This window comes from Phodopus roborovskii, unplaced genomic scaffold (genome assembly GCF_943737965.1).
Source record: "Phodopus roborovskii unplaced genomic scaffold, PHOROB, whole genome shotgun sequence".
NCBI lineage: Eukaryota > Metazoa > Chordata > Mammalia > Rodentia > Cricetidae > Phodopus > Phodopus roborovskii.
This window is the reverse complement of record NW_026126424.1, coordinates 14,076,935-14,095,039: the sequence shown is the minus strand read 5'-3', so window position 1 is coordinate 14,095,039 and position 18,105 is coordinate 14,076,935. Positions and strand designations below refer to the sequence as shown.

At 36.9% G+C, this 18,105-nt stretch overlaps 1 pseudogene; it reads right to left on the bottom strand.

Annotated features, from left to right (window-relative positions):
* Positions 1–8,675: 8,675 nt before the first annotated feature.
* Positions 8,676–9,089, bottom strand: LOC127223020 (60S ribosomal protein L31-like; annotated as a pseudogene).
* Positions 9,090–18,105: the final 9,016 nt, after the last annotated feature.

Sequence of the window (18,105 nt, the reverse complement as noted above, 5' to 3'; positions counted from 1 at the left end):
GCATATGCATAAAATAAAAGTAAAAATAAGAAAAAAAAAAAACCTGACACTACATTACAAGGAAAGGAACTTCCAAAGATGCTAGTGAGCTCATTTTCTTTTGGCCACCTATTTCTGGAGATGTAGCCTACCCTTAAGAGTAGTTTGTCTCCACAATGAGATTCTCTCAGAGAAAACCTACATTTTCATTTGCAGGGGGTTATTACTTGGAGATAGCTTGTGTTAAAAGTGGAGACACATATCCTCTTGTCTTTGCTGTAGGTCCCCAATGATACAAACCCAAGCAGCCCTTATGCCTTCTGCCTCAGGCTTTCTGAGTTCACATGTGCATCAATTCTGCTAACTTAGAGGGCCTTAAATTCTTTGTGTACTCCATAACCTATGACTTTTGGAGTCTTTCTGCCTCCTATTCCACAGGAATTCTTGAACCCTGAGGAGAGGACTTCGATGGAGACATCACATTTAGGTCTGAGTGTTCCAGTGTCTCTCTCTGCATATTATCTGGCTGTGGGTCTTTATATTTTTTTCCCGTTTGCTTTAAGAGGATGCTTCTCCGATTATGGCTAAGCAAGACACTGATCAATGAGTATAGCACAGTGTCACTAGGAGTCATTTTATTGATATTTCCTTTTAGTAGAATGGTGATATTTGATTTTATTGTAGGCCCATGGGTTATCTAATCTCAAGTTCTTTGTTACCCAAAAAGTGTTGGGTATGGGTTCCATCTAGTGAAGTGGGGTTTAAGTCAAATCATATATTGGTTGATTACTCCCACAAGTTTTGTGCCACCATTAAACCAGCATATATTGCAGTCAAGACACCAATGTTGAACCTAGAGTTTGTGGTTGGCTAGGTTTTTGCTTCTCATCTGATAACATGCAGAGTACCTTACAGCACATAGGAATGAAGGCTGTATGTAGGCACAAGCCCTACTTCTCCATGTTAAATGAGTTATGTAGGCATTATCTTCTATGATGGGACCTTGTGGAAAGCAACCTACAGTGTTGGTAACATCCTAACTTGTTTGGGGTTCCCATGGGTCCCCTTTGGGCAACAACTCTGTTAGACATAACCAGTTCCTTGTAATTAAAGCTTCCATTGATGACTAGAAATGGCCAGCTGTGGCTCTGTCTGATCTTTTATTTGACAACTTCATTTAGATCACATTCATACAGGTATATGTTTTAGGAAGCTTCTGTTGTATTAGATTTCCATACTATCACTCAAATGGCCCTTAATTTTAGCTGTCTTTCCCATACTTGATCCTTCTTTTCCAGCCCCCTCTCCACCCACAGTTACATACTGTATTTCCCTTCCATAGAAAAAAAGATTTATCTATCCTTCCTAGTTCTTTACTCTATACCCAACCTCTATAGTTCTATGGACTGTACCTTGGTTATCATTTACTAAAGAGCTAATGTCCACACATAAGTGAGTATATAGCATATTGGTCTTTCTGGGTTTGGGTTATACCTCAAAGTATTTCTATTCATTTGCCTGAAAGTTTCATGATTTCATGTTTTTAACAGCTGAGTAGGATTCCACTATGTAGATGTGTAGTTCATACCAATTGTTCTATGTTGTTTCACTGGCAGTAGGTCTTAAATTGTGTATGTTTTTACCTTTTCTTTTCCTAGAGCATACTTGACATTTGCTGTCATTGTATATACTTTTGTATCAAGCCTAATTCTTCTTTTGTAGACTAAAAGGGGAATTGTAGTGATGTCCACCTCCACACCTATAGCACTGACTATATCCTTTTGGGCATGGTCACAGATGTAGACATAACCTGTTAAAAGGAAAAGGACTGGGGCTCAGAATCCCCTTCTTTGGGTAGATTTGGGCTCAGAGAACCTTTCTTCAGGTAGCAGCGAGTGTTAGGGTGGCAGGGTTAGCAACCTTGGAGTGGGACCCAGTGGCAGTTATGTGTTCTGTATAAGTTCTTTCTACAAATAAATTCGACTTCATCTATACTAGGTCAAGTATCCTGATTCCAACATCCGCATAGGTGTGCCATATTTTCTTTATCCATTTACATATTGAGGTACAACTAAGCTGTTTCCAAATTTGGAATATTATTAATAGGACAGCAATTAATATATTTGATTGTCTCTTTGGTAGGATGAAGTGTCCTTTGGGTATATACACAAGAGTGATATAGCTGCCTGCAGATCCAAATGTAAAACTCTCAGCTCTCTAGCACAATGACTGTCTTTGTGCTACCATGCTTCCTTCCATAATGATAATAGACTAAACCTCTGAACTATAAGCCAGTCCCCGTTAATTGTTTCCTTATTAGAATAGCCATGTTCATGTTGTGTCTTCACAACAATAGACACCCCAATTAAAAGAGATACCTTCTTGGATTCAATTTGCAAGTGTTGTATTAAGAATTTTTGCAACTAAGATAATAAAGGAAATTGGTCTGTAATTCTAAGTTTCGGAGTTTTGGATCTTTATGACTTGAGTAATGCTCCTTCACTTTGTTATTTGAGGAATAATTTGAACAATATTGGTATGTAGTATCCTCTATCTCTTCTGATTTCTTTTTGTTTAAAATCTATTTTGTCAGATATTATAGCAAGAACCAGCTTTCTTCTTAGTTTCATTTGCTTGTGGTATCCTTTTCAATATTTTATTCTGAGGTAAGGTTTATCTTTGGTTAAAATATGTTAAATATGTTCCTTGGATGCAGCAGAAACATGGACCCTGTTTTCACATCCACTCTATTAGTCTGAGTCTCTTTATTGGTGAACTGGGTCTGTTGATATTGAAATGAGTCAATGAGCAGTGTTTATTGATTTCAATTTTCTTGTTTTGTGGTGTGTGTGTGTGTTCTCTCTTTTGATCTGATAGCCTGCAATTACTGGGTGTAGTTAACCTCTTTAGGTTGGAATTTTCCTCATGGTGCCTTCTGTAGGGCTGTATTTATAGGTAGATATTATTTAAATACTTTTTGTCATGGAATTATGGAATGTCTTATTTTTCGCATATATTGTAATTGGAAGTTTTGATGGATATAGCAATCTTGGCTGGCATCTGTGCTGTCTTAGAGTTTGAAGAACATCTCTGGGTCCTTTTGAAAATGCAGGTGCTACTCTAATAGGTATACCTTTACATGTTACTTGGTTTTTTTTCTTGAAGCTCTTAATAATATTTCTTTATTCTGTGTGTTTATTGTTTTGATTATCATGTAATGAGTGGACTTTCTTTTCTAGACTAGCTCATTTGGTGTTTTGTATGCTTCTAGTACTTTAATAAGAAGAATCGCCTTATTTAGGTTAGCAAAATTTTCCTCTATGACTTTGTTGAAAATATTTTGTGAGCTTTATCCTGGGTTTCTTCTCCTTTTTCTATTCTTATTATGTTTATATTTGATCTTGTCACACTGTACCAGAATCCTGAATATTTAGTGCCAGGATATTTTTTTAAGATTTCACATTTTCTTTGAGACACATCCATTTCTTCTATCTTGTCTTCAATGCCTAAGATTCTTCTTCCATCTCTTATATTCTGCTGGTGAGCCATGCCTCTGAAGTTCCTGCTTCAATTTCTAAATTTCTTCATTTTGTTTTTCTTCATGGATTCTATTTTCATTTTCAGGTCTTACATTTTCTTTTTTCTTTCTTTCTTTCTTTCTTTCTATTATTTGTTTGTATTTTCAAAGATTTCTTTAAATGATTTATATATTTTCCCTTCAAGGACTTCTGTCATATCCATAAAGGCTATTTTAAGGTCTTTGTCTTGTGCTGCATGTATGTTGAGATACTCAGGACCTAATGTGGCAAGTTGATTTTCTTTTTACACTTTTGTCTAACATCTGGGTTTGAATGGCTATTGTACTAGGTGCTGATATATGGTCTTGTGTTGGTTGGTTGGTGTTATGTTCCCCTCTCTAGGTCTTCAGATAATGTAGCAGTGTCTAGCCAGTCAACCTGTAATGGTGGCCACATCATTTTGGGGGTGACTTCAGGCAGATGGAAGCAGAAAGAGGGAAGCTTGACACATGACTGATGTTTGTGAATTCTTTCTGATGGGTCAGCTGATCCACTAGGAATTGCAGAGAAACACTCCTGTTATTCTTTGTACTTTCTGTGTAAGTGTTCCCCAATAAACATTCATTTATCTTAAATTTTTACATACATGCCTTCAGGATAGTGTGATGGGTTTATGTTTCTTTTTGGGGAATTCTTCTGAGATGCCATTAGGTGTGGACCTGGGAGTCCTAGGTAAAAGGTGTTTCTAAGTATTGGGAACTGACACTTTAGGAATAGGGATGGTTTGGGGGATCGTGTGGTGATCTACAGGAAGGAAGGAAATAGGTTGTCCCACCAGGATCTGCTTAGTTTCCTGAGAATGAGGGAAGAGACTGAGGATAGGCCACAAATGTAGTCTGATACAGAGCTGGAGATTAAATGGGGGGGGGATTTGGATATGGAGAAGAGAAGGAAGGTTGAAGATCTAAAGTTCACCTACATGTTTCAGTGGCTTACTTGTTTCTCTGGCAGGCTTGGCTAGCCAGTTCCCAGAGATTGATTGCTGGAGTTGTGGACTGGGATAAAGAAATGAGTAGTGGGAAGGAAATGTGCAATCCTTGGGGTGGAAACAGGGAGGAAGTGGAGGCTGCAGAAGGTGATCTCCTATAGAGTTGGAGATGAGACTGGGGTTCAATTTGGAGCAAAGTAGGGAGAGATGAAGATAGGCAGCCTATCTGCTTTTTTGGTCAGTGTATGTTTATCTTTCTAAGAGTAATTGTAGTTCATGGTTGGTAACTACAGTAGGATATACATACACACTGCATTGTGCCATTGTGAATATTATCTGTTGAACAGACATGCAGCCTAATGTTACTGTGATTATGTTTTTCTCAGCATAACTTTACTAATCTGTATAACTTCCAAGTTTATAGTTCCCTTTTTAAATTCTTTATTTTGTATGTAGATTCATATTAATAACATAAATTTCATGTTTCCCCAATATATAACCAATATATAATTCAATTTTTGATTTTCCCTTTCTCTCTGTAGAGTATCCTAGGAAGTCTAAAATTTCTTCATGTGTTCTAGAATATTCCCTCTTTTGACTCACCTTATAGTGACTACTTTGGAAACTATCTGCACTTTTGTTCAAACCCTATTTTCAAGAACCATTTTTTTTCTTTTATAGGTTATAAAGTTATTTTTATTTTATATTATCCATCATTAATTTCAAGGAGATGGTGATAAAGAAGTGTCTTCTAAAGTCTTGTTTATATTAAAGTTTCTGTTGCTGTGTCATTGAATTTGAAAGGTGTGGGTTGCATATTTTCAATTTTTACAAGTATTCTTTCTTGTCCTTATGCCATAACAACTCTTTTGCATTAGAAATATAATGGATTTATCTTTTGTGACTTCAATGTAGAAGTTTCTTGAAGTCTTCCCCAGTCCAATTTGGGATTGTTGTGTTTATATAATAGAAACCCAAAATGTAGAGCCCAAGATGGGATGTTTTAATTGAAATTTCTTCAAAGGCCATGGATAACTCACTGAAATTGTGCTTCAGTCAAAGTAGCTGGAGAGATATGTCAGTAAACACAGCATTCCTCATGTATAGAACATCACTTACCTACAATTTTCTTATGCCAAGACATAAGCAGTGTTATAGGAAATAAAAGTGATCCAAGAGCTAAAATACTGAAAGTATGATTTCGTCACCCATGGAGGCATTTACAGATTACTGGGGTACAGGTCAGGTAGTGGATGGTATTATTCGATATTATGAAATTCAAACCTTCATTTTCCATGTGGAAAGAAGAATCATCTGAAGACACTGAGAAAGAGTCCTTTGAAGATAAAGGTACATGATGCACATATGGGAGAAAGCTGCTCAGCATACTGTGAAGAAAAGCCAGATTTCACACAGGATAAGCATGAAGAATGTATAGAAATGAACTTAAAGGCAGGATGCGTGGAAGTGATATTTTCCCAATCATTGTTAATATTTTCACATTTATAATATCTAGTGTCACACAGGAATCAAGCTTCTGGGCATCTTTTTAAGTCATCATTTAGATCATTTAGATTAGGTTTACTGAGGTGGGAAGAAATGTCCTGAATGTAGGTGGCACTATTCCCCTGGCTGAGGTAAAAAATAAAAAAAGAAAAGAAAAGCATAAAAAAGATAACAAGGCTAGCTAGCCAAGAAAACAACTTGATCTCTATTTCCTGACTGTGGACACCTGTGACCAGCTAATGGCTCAAGTTCTTGCCACCATGATCCGCCCTCCACGATACCCTATAACCTGCTCAGTTATGCACAATTCTGATGGTAGTTGAAGAAGCCATATTGGTTGTGCTTTGGAGGATTACCTCACCAACAATAGGTATAGAATGAAGAAAAGAAACTAAATTGCTTTATTTGAAGTAGGAAATCCATGATGTTTCATTGCCCAATGGGAAAATGTTTTTAGGAAGTTTATCCCAAGGCTACAAATCTAAATGACAACAGCTTACTCCTCTAGGTGAATATCAGGTGTTTATGTTAATGAGTATTATTCCTGGAGAGCAACACAGTTAACTTTCTAGTTAATGCCCTTATTGGCTTCTGGTCGCCACCAGCAGAGATCCTGGAGTGCCTTATGTTTGGTCAATGTCCAGTATGAACACAGAACTAGACAACTTCATAGACACACAGCATACAAGCTGAATAAAAGGCTGTTAGGGACTCAGTACATAATCACCATGTTGCTTGGTTCTGAGAAACATACCTTATTCCCTGGTACTCTCAAGAAATTGATTTCTGAGAGAGACCAGCAGCCATATATCAATGCCTCATGATTAAATAGTTTAACCCAGTTTAGCCTAACCCGTATTTTATCTAAAATGTTATGATTAATATGGAAGGTCACATGAACTTCAGGAAGATCAACTGACTATAATTGGTTTATCTTGCCATTACTGCCTTTGGGTTTAAAGTCTCATTATGTTTCATTTTCAAATTAAGTGGCTGTAATTCTCATATATTGTATGAAGTGACATTCCCTCTCAAACACTCCTGCAATTTCTTATCCTGTTAATCCTATAACTCTTGGCTTTGTTTTGTAAAATTTTATTTTTTATTATGCATATGTTTGTTGTGTCTATGTGAAGATCAGTGTATAACAGTGCAGATGATCCCAGACCCCAGTGGTGTCTGATTGCCTGGTGCTACATGTGGCTGTGTGCTATGTTTAGAATTGCATTTGGGTCCTCTGCAAGATCAGTACACTCTTTTAACCACTAAGCCCTTTTCTCCATTCTGAGATAGTTTTTTTTTTTTCCCTGACATAAACTCAGTGGCAGTTTTCCCTCTTTATAAAATGGAATTTTATTATTCTGTCTATTATGATTCAAAAATAGATATAAGTTTATCTTCAATATGTTCTTGTTTGATGTATCAGTGCCAGTACAGAAAGGTAGAAGCATCCTAGTGGGTACTGTTATCCAGGCAGCACCCTAAGTGCTGCCCTTTGTAGTGAGATGCCAGACATCTCCTGTTCAAGTGATGGGGACAGCACTCGGGAACTTCATGTCAGCTTAAGAGCTAAAATCACATTCTTCACTCACTTCAACATACGGCTATAGCTTCCCATTGTATGTTCAGGTCAGTCAGATTATAGCTATTCACAATGTACTTCATTAGTATTTAACTGCAGAAATTTTGTTCCATGAGTTGGATAGTTAATTCAAATAAATATATTTTCATTATGTTTAACCTGTAATAGATGATATCTTTCTTTCTCCTTTCTAAACTTTGCTTAATTTCATGACTGGATAAGATTAATCATAATTCTCTATAATCTCACTTTATGACCAAAAAAGATAGACCTTGTTATTAAACAATAAATAAAGATGCAAGATGTATTATCTAATTGACCTTTCTATAAGATGTGGTTTTTTTTGTTTTCTTTTGTTGTTGTTCAACTGTTTAAAAAATAGAGGCTACTTTGATTATTTACAATAAATTGCTTCACACATTTCTTTTCTTTTTTTCAGTGCTGGTAATTGAAACCATTTTAATATATTTCGTTGTATTCACTTTGTATGTCCTTCCAAAAACATGTATAAACCATGCTTTCAATGTTGGTCCCCAAGGTTTTTAATAAAAATCTTTCTTTTTGTACTGACGTCTAAACAAACAAAACCCCCACGAAACAGAAGCACCAAGGAGGCAGACGTGTGTCTATGTTGCATTCTAGGCCAGCCTGGTCTATAGAGCAACTGTCTCAAAAACCAAACGCTGTCCTAAGAGTGTAGCATATTCCAGGGCAGGGAATGGACTGAATGGCTAGATGGCCAAGGCTAACAACACAAGTTCAATTCCCAGGACCCAGACAACACAAGTTTTCAGTATCATATACCAGCTATTCAACCTCAATCTTCACCTCACATACACCCGGAACTAAAATGAACCTAACACTGTGGCTTCTTAAAAGACAACAAGCCAGGCATCGCAGTGCATGCCTTTAATTCCAACCCTTGGGAGGTAGAGGCGCATGGATCTGGGAGTTCCTGGACAGCCAGGGCAGCACGGAAATCAGAAGCGGTTGTTAAACAACTCCCAACAATAACCCTTACTTATGTCCTATCCTAAACAGTATCAAACACCTCCACCAGTGAGTGGGGCAGACAAAAAGGAAAACCAAACCCTGAGTGCAGTCAGCTCTCCAACTTTATTTGACATTCAGCAGGTTAGTTCTCATCCACGTTGACAGTCTGTAGATTTTTGAATGTGGTAACAGGCACGTAGGTTACCAATGTATACAGCTTGTTCGGTGAGTCCTCATCCTCGTTACGTTTTCTGGACAAACGTACACGGATACGTTCCTTACTCCTTTGGCCCAGAAGGCTTTATTGAGCCTGGTATCAATGCGAACGTCTGGGGTCCCCATCTCCTTCATGACAAATTTCCGGATTTCTTTGAGTGCCCGAGGAGCATGCTTGAAGCCCAAATCATGGATGCGCTTGTGGATGCTGATGGTGTACTCCCGGGTCACCACCTCGTTGATGGCAGAACGGCTTCTTCTCGCCACCCTTCTTTGCAGGAGCCATCCTGCCGGGGCCCAAACTGGAAAGGAAAGCATCACACATTTATTTCAATTTACTCTATGAATTAATTACTTTACTGATTGCTTGAGCTAAACTCTCATCATATAGTGAATGATGCCAATATTCCCAGAAGTTGGGAGACAGAAGCAAGAGAATGGTCAAGAGCTTGAGGCCAGACACATAGGCTTGTAAGATGCAAGGTATGATGCTTGGGGTGAAGGAGGGTCACAAGAGACAGGTAGGTGAAAGAAATTTTGAGAAGTTATTAGCAGATAAAAAAAAAAAAACTCTATTTATTACCACATGAACCACTAGGCAGAGAAATCCTAGAAGAACCCAGACACCCAGTGTACATGAGCTACGCACAGGTGAACATAACCATTTATGTATATTGGTATACAGGTTTTATGGAAGGAAGTACACACCTAAAGATAGATCACATAGACAGCCTGGGGACAGAAGGGGAAGGCTAAAGTGGAGGCAGATGTTTCTCACCTCACTTAAGAACATATTAATAGAAACCCACACAAAGGTGGAGTTGGGCCAGAACAGTTATATTATAGACTGTATTAATGTTTGGTTTGAGGATCTTCAAACATCTAATATCAGCCATGTTTTAGCTGATTCATGCTGTGTGTTCACTAGCATCATGTTGTCTAAACAGAACATTCTTCTACTCCATATGAGATTATATAATGAGTTCCATCTCTTCTAAAGAGTAAGACTCCAATAAAAATTAATAAGTAAATAAACAGAATTTTTAAAAGTGATTTTAGGTTTATATTTTTATTTTATGTGTATGAGTGTTTTACTTGCATGTATGTCTGTGCACCACATGTGTTCCTGGTGCCTGTGGATGTCAAAAGAAAGCAATGATTCCCCTGGGACTAAATTACAGATGGTTGTGATCCAACATGGAGACCTGGGAAGTGAACTTGGGTCCTCTGTAAGAGAAGTCAGTTCTTTCAACTTCTAGGCCATTTCTCAAGATATATATATATATATATATATATATATATATATATATATATATATATTTAAGAAGAGTTTATTTTTATTCATCTTTTTATTTATTTTACATGCCAATCACAGTTTTGAATAGTAAATTAATTTTTATTATAATTTTAAAAACCTTTTAAATGTCATTTTATTTTTTATTGAAAATGAATTTTTAAAATTCAGTGTGTTATGATTTTGGTTCTCCTCTCTCAAACACCTCTCAGGTCTTCCTCACTTCCTCATGTGCCCAAATTCATATCCTATAAAAGTTCTTCAAAATTCCATCCTTCCTGTTTTATCTATTTATTATCTATAAAGAGATCATTTAGCATTATTCTTCAAGTAAAGCTTAGAAGTATATCAATATGTAACCACTGGTATATATGATTTTATTATAGCTTGGTTATAAATATTTGCCAGTCTTTTTTCCCATAAATTATGGAAGCATTTTTATTATAGAAATAGAAAAGGGATTCAGACAGGACTAAGCATAAAGTATTATGGCTTCTTTATCTTGGCCCTCTATTTGCAATATAGTACTTATACTCTTTTTTTTTTTTTTTTGTTAAATGCAACTATGTCTATTTTTTTTATTTTATATAACCAAGTCCATTTAAATGAAAACAAACATTTATAAACAATATTTGGGAATTTGGGCGTTGTTCTTTCCAAACTACTTCTTGCTAGTACGGGACGCTGTCATGGGGGATTCAAAGAAGATGCAGAAATCCTGGCTGTAGTCTGTAAGGCTGCTTTGTCCAGCTGTTTTGAATGTAGGATCACCTGGTACTCTGTTTCAGGGGGTCTGGCTTGATCAAACCACATTACTCTGGAAGGAATCCACATCTTTTCATTTTCTGTGGAAACAAAAATAGAAATCCTTTTCCCCAGTAACTTGTCCTTGAACTTAAATTTTGGAGTCAAAGCATTTTATTTTAAATTTAATTTATTATTTTACATGTCGATCCCAGTTTCCTCTCCCTCCCTCCCTCCCTCCCTCCAAACCTCTCTCACTCCCTCCCTTCCTCCTTCCCTCCTTCCCTCCCCTTTACCCTCTCTGCCCTCTCACATGCACTTTAACCACCCTCCCATCCCCCTACCCTAATTCCACATGTAGGGGAATGTCATCTAGTAGGGGTCATATAGGTCTTACAGGTCATGTGAAGTAGGGACTAGGGCTTCTCTCCTGCCAGTCTTTATTATAATTTTAAGACTCATTTTTATCATGATGTGTTCTGTAATGTAAAACTTTACAGTTGTAAGTTTTAGACAGGGTTTCATTTCTGCAGGTAACAGGCTTCTATCATTATGGTCTTTGGAAGCCTAAAATCTTGTTCACCTATTCAGTTCCTCTGTTGTGGTACAAAAATCAGTCTCCTATAATGTTAAACTAAAGGTCATGGCTTTTTTTCTAATAAAGCTTTATATATATCACAGTGGACAACTAGACCACAGGCCCATATTTATTTGAATTTTATCCAATTGTCTCCGGATTTTATCAAAATTTAGTATCTATCACAGCATTTGTCAAATATTTATCAAAATATCAAATCTGCTTGAAAAGAAGATGGTTATTATTGTGGGCAGATTTATATGCTCATATTTAGGCTATTAGAGCACATTACCATGTTTAGATCCTTTACATATTTTGTGTTGTAGTCTCTCTCTCTCTCTTGCTCTCTCTCTCTCTCTCTCTCTCTCTCTCTCTCTCTGTGTGTGTGTGTGTGTGTGTGTGTGTGTGTCTTTAAATTCAGCTCTAGGAGTAGAACCTAGAGCCTTGTAAGGGATCTACCACTGGGCTAATCCTCAACTTCTAAATTGTCTTTTTAAAACATGAACAACTTTCTCAAAACTTAAATGCTCTTGGAGAATGGTGACAAAGTGATGAACTAGGAGCCATCCTCCCAAACAGAAAGTATGGTTATGTTGATTTAAATGGAAAGCTCCTCATTACATAATTAATACATACAAACTTGTATGTTAAGTGGAAAAGCGCTAGCAATTTCTTTTATATTAACAGTGTAAAGCAAACATTAGGTTTTGTCCTATATCCAGTTTTTAATCAGTACTTGCTTCAACTTTCCTAGGATGATTAATACTCTCTGTTAAAGCATTATTCACCATCACTTTACTTAATCTTTTGTGGCATGCTTTTGCTAGCCACCTGGAGATCTTCAGACTCAGAACTACTGATACTGTATGTTTGGGAGAATAAAAAGACTAATCTTTGTGATTTTTCTTCAGTCTGTGTTGCTGTATCAGATCTTCTTAAGGTCGGTTAGGAACACTGGGTGAAGTCTTCTAGGACAAAAAGGACATATATCCAGGGGAGTGATATGTCTGATATTTCAAGGCTCAACATGAGAGAGGATGCACATAGCAATGGGATTTAAATCATGTGGTTGTTGAGATGTAGGGTTGAAGTATTGCACATTACTTTTATGTTCAAATCTATGCTTTGTATTTCTATGAACATAATAGAAACTCATACCAGGGTTGTAGGGTATGTATTAAATGGAACACTAGAGAGAACAGGAACTGCAAGAAGGGAATTACAATAATGGTAAAGACATGTTTAGTCTGCTTATGTACTAGCTTGCTGGTGCCAGATCCTGTAAATTGATCTTCATGGCAGTCAAAACACAAATGGTGAGCCCTAAGCTAATCTAAATTCTGCATGTGGAAAATGTAGAAGGGTTTTTTTAACAGGGGGAAAAACAGGTGTCCAATTCACCGTCTAGTTTCTAGAAAATTGATTGTACTCTCTCAGTTTCTTTATAAAGGGATCTCTTCCTCTTAGTTTGAAGTGACATACTTACAACTTCTCTATCATAAATGGAGAAAGAGAATTCTGAGACGTTTCTAGCCTCCACATAGTGTTTCCAAAGTTCACAAAATTGCTTTGGGATATTTTCCATGACTTTGCTGTGAGGGTTGCTCATGCATGACACTGCTCACTTAGGCACAGTCCCTGAAAAACATAACTAGAGATTACAGCACTGAAAATATCACAGTGGGTGTAGTCTACAAGTAATACAATGATAATGATTTCTTTGAATAATTTTTTATTTACAAGAACCCAAAGTTGAAATCATGATAAAGGCTAAGACACACAATAAATTAAGCTCTGATTCTGGGTGGCCATGTGATTTTAATAATCTTAGACAAGCCAAGTAACATTCCTGAACCTCTGTTGGTTCATTTATAGAATAGACACAATATGCATACCTGTCTAACAATGATGATTTCTATAAGCAGTGGTGATTTGTATATGCAGAAAAACTTCACAGAACTTGAACAAACATAATATTTTGTGTTCTGACATTTCAAGTCACTAATTTTTTAGATGCTAATCGAAGTACAAACATTTCATTTTCTCTACACTCTCCTATATTGATTCTAGGTTTTATAAGGTGAGAATTATTTTAAAACAAATGATGAATTAACCTTTATTAAGGGCTTAAAATAGATTATAAATACAAGCTTATCTTGAATCAGCAAAGGTCACCTTTTGCATCCCTCCCTGGAGAAGAATTCATAACAAGTAGTTTCAAGTGCTCTATTGATGCTTAGAGGACATGCATCCTTAGGTGCTGTTACTGCCGCTTTGCAGACATGCATTTTGGGTGGAAATAAAACAAATGTTCTTGATCCATTTCTTCAAATGTAAAACTGAAGTATTAGAGTGAATTACTTCAGAGGTTCCATCTCTAAAGTAGCTCTTTGCCATTGTTGGCTTCCTGTGGATGTTACAATTTGAATAGCTAAAATAAAACAAAAAGTATTAATAACACTAGAATCCATCATGGTTCAGAAGTCTGGGATTATTGAATATGTGGTCTCGAAGTTGCAGTGTATCAACAGATCAATATCACTGCCATTTTCCTGTCTTCAAAATGCAGGCCTTTATATCAAGTGAGTGATGGAGAAGTCTGCTTATTGGAAGGCAATTTAAGAGAGAATGGTTTATAGAGAGCAGCTCAAGAAAGACAAACAAGATTGGTGAAAGAAGATCTCCTGAGCATATGGGGAATGGATGGGGGTAGTGAGTGGAGAGGGAACTAGGAGAAAGACAAGGGAGGAGAGGAAAGTACTTGGAACTAGGACAATTCAGTCAGGGGAGGAATAGACAAGAAGAGGGAGAGAGAGGGAGAGACAGAGGGAGAGACAGACAGAAAGAGAGAGAGAGACCATAAAAGAGGTAGCCATTATAGGTTTGAAGAGAAACTGAACCTAGAGAAATGTCCAGAGACCTAAAAGAGTGACCCCCAACTAACAATTTGTGCAACAGTGGAAAGGCTACCATAAATGCCCTTCCCTGATAATGAGATCGACGATTAACTTATCCACCATCATAGAGACTTCATATAGTACCTAATGGAAGCAGAAGCAAACACCCACAACTAAAACTGAGCAGAACTGGAATCCAGATGTAGCGAGGGAGGACAAGACCAGGCTACAGAAACATATAGACAGCTGACCTGAACAAGGAGGAGCTAATGGGCCCCCAGACTGATAGCTGAGAAACCAGCATGGGACTGACTCAGATCCCCTGACCATGGATATCAGCTAGAAGGCATGGGCAGTCTAAGGGACTAGGACAATGGAACCAGGTTATATTCCTAGTACACAAAAGGACTTTGGGAGCACATGCCACATGGAGGGATACTCCCTTAACCTAGAGGCAGGAGAGAAGGCCTAGTCCCTATTCCAAATGACTTGAAAGATTTAGATGACACTGACTGGAGGGCATTATCCTACATGTGGACTGGGGGCGGGACGGAATGGGATAAGAGGGTGGTCAAGGGGGCATGAGAGGGTGGGAGAGAGGGAAAGAAGAAGGGAAGGAGGGAGGAAGGAAGAAAGAATTGGGATCAATATGTAAAATAAAAGAAAAAAGAAAAACAAAAGAAAAAGAAAAAACTCAAGGGTGACTTTAAAAATTGACCCTTATCAATAATCTGACATTAGGGTTTCCACTATTATTTCCTGATTTCCAGGAAAATACTCCTCTGCAAAATGAAAGAATATTGGAAAGGATGCATGTTTGGTAAATTTATAGGCATTAGGAATGCATATGAAAGACAAAAGAAATGATGGGAATATAGAATTTGTGTTAATGAAATGATAGAAAGTAAATGAACAGGTGCAGGCACTTTGTGCTCAACTACTGACCACATCCACCACTGTCAGCCACCCTCTTGCTAGTCCCATTGGCTCCCACAATAAACTCTCCAGGGTTATTTCACCCTTATTTAAAATATACAAAGATTAAAAATCAACCTGATTTCTAGCAATCCCTCTCATATTTTGTGAACCAATAAATCTGGCAGTTTTCTGACTAGAATACAATGACCCCAGAACTAGGGAGAAGAACCATGTCAAAGTTCTTCCTTTAAAGGCTCCCCTTTTTAGTCCTAATTCATATATAGATTCTGCTTAGTTTTTTATCCTAAAATATCATAGGATGATAAGAAACACAAAGTTCCTTCTGCTGTGTGGATGAACAGTAGTCAGAGTGACGAAACTGATACAAAGTGTGATATTTAGTGAATCTCTAGTTTTAAGTTAAGGAATTTTAAATAAACATGATAAGAGCTGAACTTTTAAAAGATTTTTTTAAATTATCATTTATTACTTCTATTTAATGAGTTGCATTATGACATTTTCATGCATGTACATAATATAATTTGATCATATTCACCTCATTAGACTTTCTTATCTCTTCCCACTCTCACTGATCCCTAACCCTCCACAATTTGTCTCCTTTCAATTCTCCTGTTTTGTTTTTTGTGACCCACTGAGTTTCGTTATGGTTGCTTACATGGACAATGGTCCAGTACCTATACTAGGAAAGAAATTGTAACACTCTTCCCCAGCAACCATGAACTTTTAAAGATCTCCAGAGAGGGAAGGGTCATAGTAGAATCAGATATTTTTATCTTTTATCTTAGCACAAAATTATTCCCTATGGGGATTATAAATACAATGTGATGCTTATAGTTCATTTAGTTTTCTGTGTTTCAAATATAAATGCTGAAACCCTGTGGGGGATACTGAACTGTCATTGATTTTGAACAGAGCAATCAAATATGCCAGTAGGATAACAAATAAGCTTCTAGGAAGCCAACCTCTTCAAAAAATTACCTCAAAGAAAGATCAGTGCCAATTGGTATTAAGAACTCATTCAAATTGCATTATTTAGGAAACTACATTTATTGCTTTATTTGTTCTCTAGTGGACTAAGAAAAATGAACTGTTAAAGAGTAGCCTCCTTCCTTTCCGACCTAGGCAGTTCTACCACAGGCATTCCTGTTTCTATGGTTACCATTTTAAATGACATTTTGATTCAATAACTCCTTTGCTAATCAATACTTAAAGGTTTGTATTCCTTCTGTCTTTTCTTCCTTCTTCCTTTTCTTTCTTTTTATCTTTCAATTCTTTTTTTTCTTTTCAACATCCCAAGTTTGAAAGCCTGACAAATGTTGAACCTACACTGTTTGCCAGGTGAAATGTTCCCAAGTCCTTAATTCATTTTGGCAGGGTATAAAACCATTTGAGTGAAGTCCTAGAGCTAGAAGTATTGATTTTTTTTAATGGGTACACTTTTCTCAAATGGAGTCTATTGCTTAAATCCAGCATCTGATCCTTTGTTGGAGGAACAGTTTCTTGTTTCCCAGTAGTTATTGTTCTTTTTGCTACTGATAACACTCTAACTAGGAATCCATATATTCTTTCAAGAAAAAAATTAAGCTTGTCTCCTCTGCCAAAATTCCAAAGTAATTGAATATTAATGACTAAAGATTTTATCATTTTTTTATCCCGATGAGTTTGAACTTTATTCCACATAAAAAGCACATTATATATTGCTTGAGTATATGTTGATTAAACTCTTTAGACTTGTATGGAAAGGACCTTAATCTAATTTTAAATAATTCTCTCAATAATTTAGAAATAGTGTGTGAAAGTTTTGATTAAAAGTTCTTTTTCTCCTTTTACATAAAAGAAACGATTCATTGTACTAGTGAGAAATTACTATATTCATTTTATCATAAATTCCAATCATTTATATATTCAATCAACCTGCCTGTTTTATGATAGGAAATTGTGATAGCTGTAGTAGTCCTTAATAGTTTTGTGCTAAGTATCTTGTACTAGACAGGATAGGTTTTAGCCTTATCTATTACATCTCATTCCCTCCTAGTTTTATATGTAAACTGAAGCCAACTCACCATTTTGATACCTACTTATCAGATGGCCTTGCACATATACTTAGACACATACTTATACTTTCCCTGATTCCAGAAAATTAAGGGTGCAGGGTGATGGAAAATCAGGAGTAGTTCAGTTGTTCTGGAACAGAACATTCACGAAGTTCATTATCAGAAATTAAGCTGAAGATGTTGACATCTGAGCTAGTAAAACATAGTAGGGAAATTGTTAAGTATCTGTAATATACATTTCGTTGGTTAGTTGTCATACTCTGTTTAACTGTTTAACTTAACTGAAAAAGGACTTTCACTACCCTGTGTCTCAGACTTGGGTGTGATTATTATTTCACTGGGCTAAAACCAGGCTCTCTAGACACAGGAAGCATATTCATGCCCTTTAAACCAAAGCCTTAGCCTTTGCTATCACACCAACCACCAACATGTTAATCTGTTCCAGTTGTTTTATTCCAGCCGCATGCTCCTGGGGAAAGAGTTCTGCCACTGTACCAAAGTATCTGGTCTGGAAGAAACTATTATCAAGTCACTCCACAAATTATCTGAAGAACTTTGGCAATACAAACAGGACACATCTCCACTCTATTGTTTTGGGCAGTCTTCACTCTTCCTATGGGTAGCAGATTCATATGGCTGGTAATAATAAACTTTTTTTTTTTTTTTCTTCTAGCAACTAGCCTTCTCTGTTTGCTACCAGAACAGGTTTCTGAGATCACCAGGATGGCAGCTAGCTGAATGTCTTTCACCCATGCTTCCTGCTGAATATGAGCCCCAAGCCTCACAACTCCCCCTCCCCATGTTGTCCCATGCCAACA